This window comes from Trichechus manatus, unplaced genomic scaffold (genome assembly GCF_000243295.1).
Source record: "Trichechus manatus latirostris isolate Lorelei unplaced genomic scaffold, TriManLat1.0 scaffold00143, whole genome shotgun sequence".
Taxonomy (NCBI): Eukaryota; Metazoa; Chordata; class Mammalia; order Sirenia; family Trichechidae; genus Trichechus; species Trichechus manatus.
This window is the reverse complement of record NW_004444079.1, coordinates 2,712,658-2,719,176: the sequence shown is the minus strand read 5'-3', so window position 1 is coordinate 2,719,176 and position 6,519 is coordinate 2,712,658. Positions and strand designations below refer to the sequence as shown.

Sequence of the window (6,519 nt, the reverse complement as noted above, 5' to 3'; positions counted from 1 at the left end):
CCTATAAGACAGAGTTAGAACGATCCCATAGATTCCAAGGAGTGGTTGGTGGATTCAAACTGCCGACCTTTTGGTTAGCAGTTGTAGCTCTTAACCACTGTGCCACCAGGGCTCCAAAATACATGCATACGTATATATATATATATATATATATATATGCTTCACTGGTTTTGCTTCTTTAGAGAACCCAGCCTAAGACACCCGGGGTCTGGAAAATCTCCCAGTTGGAAGATAAGAATTGACTGGAAGACCTAGGGAGAAGGTGAGCTAGATCATCAAAGAGACAAAGCTGTCTAGACGTTGTTCTTGTTAATTGCCATCAAGTTGGCTATGACTCATGGCCACCTTATGTACAACAGAACTAAACATTGCCCAGTCCTGTGCCATCTTCATGATTGTTGGTATGTTTGAGTCTGTTGTCATGGCTATTGTGTCAATCTATCTCATTGAGATTTTCCCTCGTTTTCACTGACCCTCGACTTTATCAAACATGTCCATTATGGATTGAGTTGTGTCCCCCCAAAATGTGTGTCAACTTGGCTACGCTGTGATTCACAGTACTGTGTGGTTGTCCTCCATTTTGTGGTCTAGATGTAATTATCCTATGTGTTGTAAATCCTAACCTCTATGATGTTAAGGAGGCAGGATTAGAGGCAGTTATGTTAATGAGGCAGGACACAATCTACAAGATTAGGTTGCATCTTGAGTCAATCTCTTTTGAGATATTAAAGACAGAAGCAAGCAGAGAGGAGAGGGACCTCCTACCACCAAGAAAGAAGAGCTGGGAGCAGAGCGCGTCCTTTGAACCCAGGATCCCTGCGCTGAGAAGCTCCTAGACCAGGGGAAGATTGATGACAAGGACCTTCCCCTAGAGTCAATGGACAGACAAAGCCTTCCCCTGGAGCTGGCACCCTGAATTTGGACTTTTAGCCTCCTGGACTGTGAGAGAATAAATTTCTGTTTGTTAAAGTCATCCAGTGTTGTATTCCTGTTGTAGCAGCACTAGATAACTAAGACAATGTCCTTTTCTAGTGATTGGTCTTTACTGATGCTATGTCCAAAGTAAGCAAGTTGAAGTCTTACCATCCTCACTTCTAAGGAGCATTCTGGTTGCATTTCTTCTAAGACTGATTTGCTTCTTCTAGATATTAGCTCTTGTGTAGTGAGAAATAAGACCATACTTGCTTCCAATATGTATATAAGGACTGGGTAAACAGGAACACATGCAAGATGCTTAGGCGGTTGCGAGTTTTTCAACTTTGTAGGCCCAGATGTAATAGATGTTCAATAAATGTTTGTGTGAATGAATGAATAAATGAATCAGTTTCCTAAAATTTAGCAACTTTGTATCATGGCCTGATATGACATGACATGCTTCATTCACTATGCTGATACTAGTTGTCTTAGGCTGGGTTCTCTAGAGAAGCAAAACCAGTGAAGCGTGTATATATACAGAGAGAGAGACAGAGACAGAGATAGATAGAGATTTATATCAAGGAAATGGCTCACGCAGTTGTAGAAGCTGGAAAGTCCCGAGTCCATGGGTCAGGCATTAGGCTGGAGGCTTCTCCTGACTCACATAGCTGCAGGAGCTGACGAACTCAGGACTGACAGGTCAGATGGCAGCTGCTGGCTCAAGTCACAAGAATCAGAGTTCAGATAATGAGGAGCCAAATGAAGTTTCCGAAGCAGAGCACAAGCCAGCCAGCTTTGCCAGAAAGTCCATATATGTTGGATGCAGGCCACACCCCCAAGGAAACTCCTTTTCAACTGATTTGGCTGCTCATAGCAGATCTCATCATGGAGGTGATTATGTTATATCAGATCTCATCATGGAGGTGATTACATCATTACATAACTGCCAAACTACATCATAACTGCCAAACCACTGAGAATCATGGCCCAGCCAAGTTGACACACAACCTTAACCATCACACTAATCCTGGGCCTCCAAATCAACGATCCAGGCCCTTCTCTTGAGTATACATTAAACACCATGAGACTGTATCTGAGCTCCCTTGGGACTATGCACATAGGATCAGTCAGCTGGGAACTCCACTCCTTCAGGTGGTATAGCCTGGCGCTGAGAAGAGAACATAAGAAATATATGCACACAGTCAGATCGCTGCAGCTGTCACTTAACTGTTCACAGTATGAACAAGTGGCTCGTTTACCTACAGTATTACATTTAATCTTCTCAAATCCCTATAGGACATGCTATTATGATCTTCGTTTGATGGATAAGACAGTTAAGAAAAGTGAAGTGAGTTGTCCAAGGTCACATAGCTAGTAAATGATAAACCATAGGTTTAAACTTAAAACCAAACTAAACCCATTATCATCAAGTCGAATCCAGCTCATAGTGACCCTATGAGGCAGAGTAGAACTGCCCCATAGGGTTTCCAAAGTTGTAATCTTTATACAAGCAGACTGCCACATCTTTCTCCTGCAGAGCAGCTGGTGGGTTCAAACCGCCTACCTTTCGGTTAGCATCCGAGGACTTAATCACTGAGCCAACAGGGCTCCTGATTTAAACTTTAAAAAAACAAACAAACCAAACCCATTGCCATCAAGTCGATTTCGACTCATAGCAACCCTACAGGACAGAGTAGAGCTGCCCCATAGGGTTTCCAAGGAGCGCCTGGTGGATTTGAACTGCCGACCTTTGGTTAGCAGCCATAGCTCTTAATCACTGTGCCACCAGGGTTTCCGATTTAAACTTAGGTCTGTCTAAATCAAAAGTCTGAGATTTTAATAATTAAGTGTACATACTAATTTTAAAAATTAAGTTTTTTTTGGCTCTCAAGTATGTGTGATGCTTTTGCATTTAATTTGAATTAAGTGAAATACATTTGGTGCCTACTACATACTGAAGACATTTGTGTAAATTAAGCTAATGTTAAAATTAATTTACTTTCTCAAAAGACTTACTCCTTCAACTTTCCTGGTTTGGAGGAAGCTGGGCCTTGAATAGAAAATTCTCTTCTGATGATCAGGGGCCCATTATCACAGACAAGAGCCTGAGTGAATAGGACTTGGTTAGGGTTAAGGAAGTTTTTCCAGAAGGGGAAATAAGCAGGAGTATCAGGAAGGGGAGAGGAGCCCTGGTGGTGCAGTGGTTAAGCACTTAGCTGCTAACCGAAAGGTCAGAGGTTTGAACCCACCAGCAGCTCCAAGGAAGAAAGATGTGGCAGTCTGCTTCCGTAAAGATTACAGCCTTAGAAAACCTACAGGGCAATTCTTTTCTGTTCTGTAGGGTTGCTGTGAGTCAGAATCAACTTGAGGGCAATGGGTATAAGGGAGGGGAGGACAATGACTAAGCAGGAAAAAAGCAGGAAAAGAACTTCAAGAGAGAAGCCAGAAAATTCTTTCCCATGAGAGCTTTCTTTGATTTGTTTTAAAGACAGCTATCCACTTCTTAAAGGCCAAAGAAAGCAGGCTAGAGGCTCATTGGCAGGTCCCGGCACTGCAGAGTACGCAGACACTCTGGAGTACAGATGACGGGGCTGGCTACGTCAGGCACAGTCCTGCTCTCGGGGCCTGGGTAATGCCAGTCCTCGGCAACACTGCAGGCTGTTGTGACCCTGTGCTAGGATGGGGGAGGGAGCAGAGTACACGGTAACATGGCAGCACACTGCAGTAAAAGCCAAAGCAAAGTTAAAAGACCCGCTTGTCCTGCATTCCAGCGACAGGCAAAGGGGACTACAGGAACCTTGAGGAAGAGGAGGCCTTTATCCCCCCTACACTCATGCCCTCAGAAAGAGAGAGAATCATTGTTGCATGTCTCTGGCCAGGAAGAAAATGCTATAACATTCTGCTTCCTGGCCTGGTTTCTAGGATAGCTGATGCTAACTGTCCCCTGGACAATTTCAATTCTTTACCATAAGCAGCTCATGCCTTATTGTCGGTTTTCTTTTGCCCCTGAGTTTCAGATGGCCCACTGTGGCCCCTGCTCATGATTCAGACTGAAATAGCCACCTGCTTTGCATGCCAGTTCAAGCCACATTTCAGTTCTTGTTTCTTTGAAAAGGTCCTGCCAGGGAAGCAGCGTGAAATGTCAGGTTCCGGTCTGGTATTCCCCACTTACCTTCAACCTTGTAGTGTGACTTTTGTGGGATTCCCACTGAAGCCCAGAGTCCCTGCATGTTAATGGGCTTGTCTAATTCAGAAATAGTTGGATGATGTGACGATGTCATGGCCATATGAGATCATGCTTTTTCTCCTTACATCACCTTCCAGGGACTGGCTGGAGTCCAAAGTAGTTAGCCCATCCTATTCTTTCTCTAAAAACCGGTTGTTTCTTAAAACCAAGTAGTAGTTTAGCTTAACTAGTGAAAAATGTCTGCCTTGGGTATTATGATCTTTTAAGCACTATCTACATGGGATCAGATTGACAACAACGACTTAAAAGATTAGATAGGAACCTCAGAGGGTAGTAAATTTATGTTAATGGGGGAGGAACAACTCAGAAAATGAGGGTGAGAATGGTTATCCAACTCAAAGAATGTCATCAGTGTCACTAAATGGTACATGTAGAAACCGTTGAATTAGTGTACGTTTTGCTGTGTATATTCTCAACAACAACAACAAAATAAATAAAATTATATTCAAAACAAAGACCAGTTGCCCAGTAAGGAACAAACAATAGCAGCAACTAAATCTAAAACTGAAATGCAATTTACTACGTTCCTATTGTTTCCGTCTGTCAGTTTGTCATGCTGTGGTAGCTTGCATGTTGCTATGATGCTAGAAGCTATGCCACCGATATTTCAAATACCATCAGGGTCAGCCATGGTAGACAGGTTTCAGTGAAGCTTCAGACTAAGACAGACTAGGAAGAAAGACCTGGCAATCTATTTCTGAAAATTAGCCAATGAAAATCTTATGGATCACAACAGAACACTGTCCGACTAGCTTTCTTTGGACGTGTCATCAGGAGGGATCAATCACTGGAGGAGGACATCATGTCTGGTGAAGCAGAGTGCTAGTGAGGGTGAAGGAGACCCTCAGGGAGATGGATTGGCACAGTAGCCGTAACAATGGACTGGAACATGCTCGCAATCATGAAGATGACACAGGACCAGGCAGCGTTTTGTTCTGTTGTACCTAAGGTCGCCATGAGTGGGAAGTGACTTGATGGCAGCTAATAACAACAAAATAAAGGGGAGATCTGAAATTCCTCATGATTGGCCAGGTTCTGGCCTTGCATACCCACCCAAAATTATGACACATAAAATACACATTTTCTATGGGCCAATCATATTCCCTCAAACATATTCAGTTGCTCATATAATGAACAATACGCTCACTAATAATTAGTGATTTTAAAGCACTTTGTATGTTGAAAGTATTAACTATAGTATTGTGAACTATAGTATTCATCACCATATTTTAAACCTATTCATGCACAGAAAAGAATAAGTTCTTTATAATGTAAATTATTCCTAAGCTTTAGAAATTCAGTTTACCTTTATAAACATTAATTTTTAATTCTTCTATTAAAATATATAGTTGTTGGTAAACTTACGTCCATTAATTGTCAAGTCTTTAAAAATAAAACTTTATTGACTCTTACTCTGGGTAAGAGGAAAGCCATCACAGATGAAAAATTAACATTTTCAGGGCAAGGTTTAACTCTCCAGAAAAATTAAATTACATTTACTTATTTTTTTTTTCCTTATTAATACAGTATTTATTTGTCTTTGCTCTGTCAAACCCTGAGTCAATCACTTTCCCCAGGCTGCCTGGAGAGGTACAGGGCAAGGAACATATAGGGCAGACGAGACACAGGAAAAAGAACTACGGGAGGTGGAGACGGCTCCTTCACATGGCGAAGAGGATGAGAAAGGCCACCATCAGGCAAAAGAGCCCCATGGCCTCTGAGAGGGCAAAGCTGCTTCAGAGAAGGGTTCCTGGCATAACCAATGATGAGGCTCCCAAACACAGTCCCAATCCCAGCTCCAGAGCGAGCCACTCTGACTGTGGCAGCCCCAACACCAATGAGCTTGGCTGCTGTGTCGATGTCCCTTGAGATGGCACTGGTTTGGAAGCTGCGACTGGGGATAAGTGAGGTCAGAAAATGCGGGGCTGTCAAGTTGTGAAGCTCTCATCTGTCAGTGTCTGGGGTTGTTTCAGCACCACTGCAGACAAGGGTCAGCTCAGCAGCCGAGAGGTTCTCCTGACCAAGGAGGGGGGTGGGAGGGTGGAGGCGAACTTGGTGCAGATGTACATTTTCAGGGGATGAGGGGCTGTAGCAGGAGAGCTGCTCCAAGAGCAGAGAAGACAGAGATAAATTACATTTATTCTTTCTTCTTGTGTGTACCCAATGTTTAATAGGGAGTGTAGCAAAGCAGTTAATAGCATGGAATCTGAAGTTAGACTCATGAGTTTTAATTCCTCCTCTACCACTTAACTAGCTGTGTAACCTTGAGCAAGTTTCCAAACCTTCTGTGCCTCATCTTACCTGTAAAATGAAAATAATAATGTCCCTACTTCAAAATAGTACCTGGCATATTACAT

The 6,519-nt window shown here is 42.9% G+C and overlaps 1 pseudogene; it reads right to left on the bottom strand.

Annotated features, from left to right (window-relative positions):
* Window positions 1–5,823: 5,823 nt before the first annotated feature.
* Window positions 5,824–6,282, bottom strand: LOC101348639 (ATP synthase F(0) complex subunit C2, mitochondrial pseudogene; annotated as a pseudogene).
* Window positions 6,283–6,519: the final 237 nt, after the last annotated feature.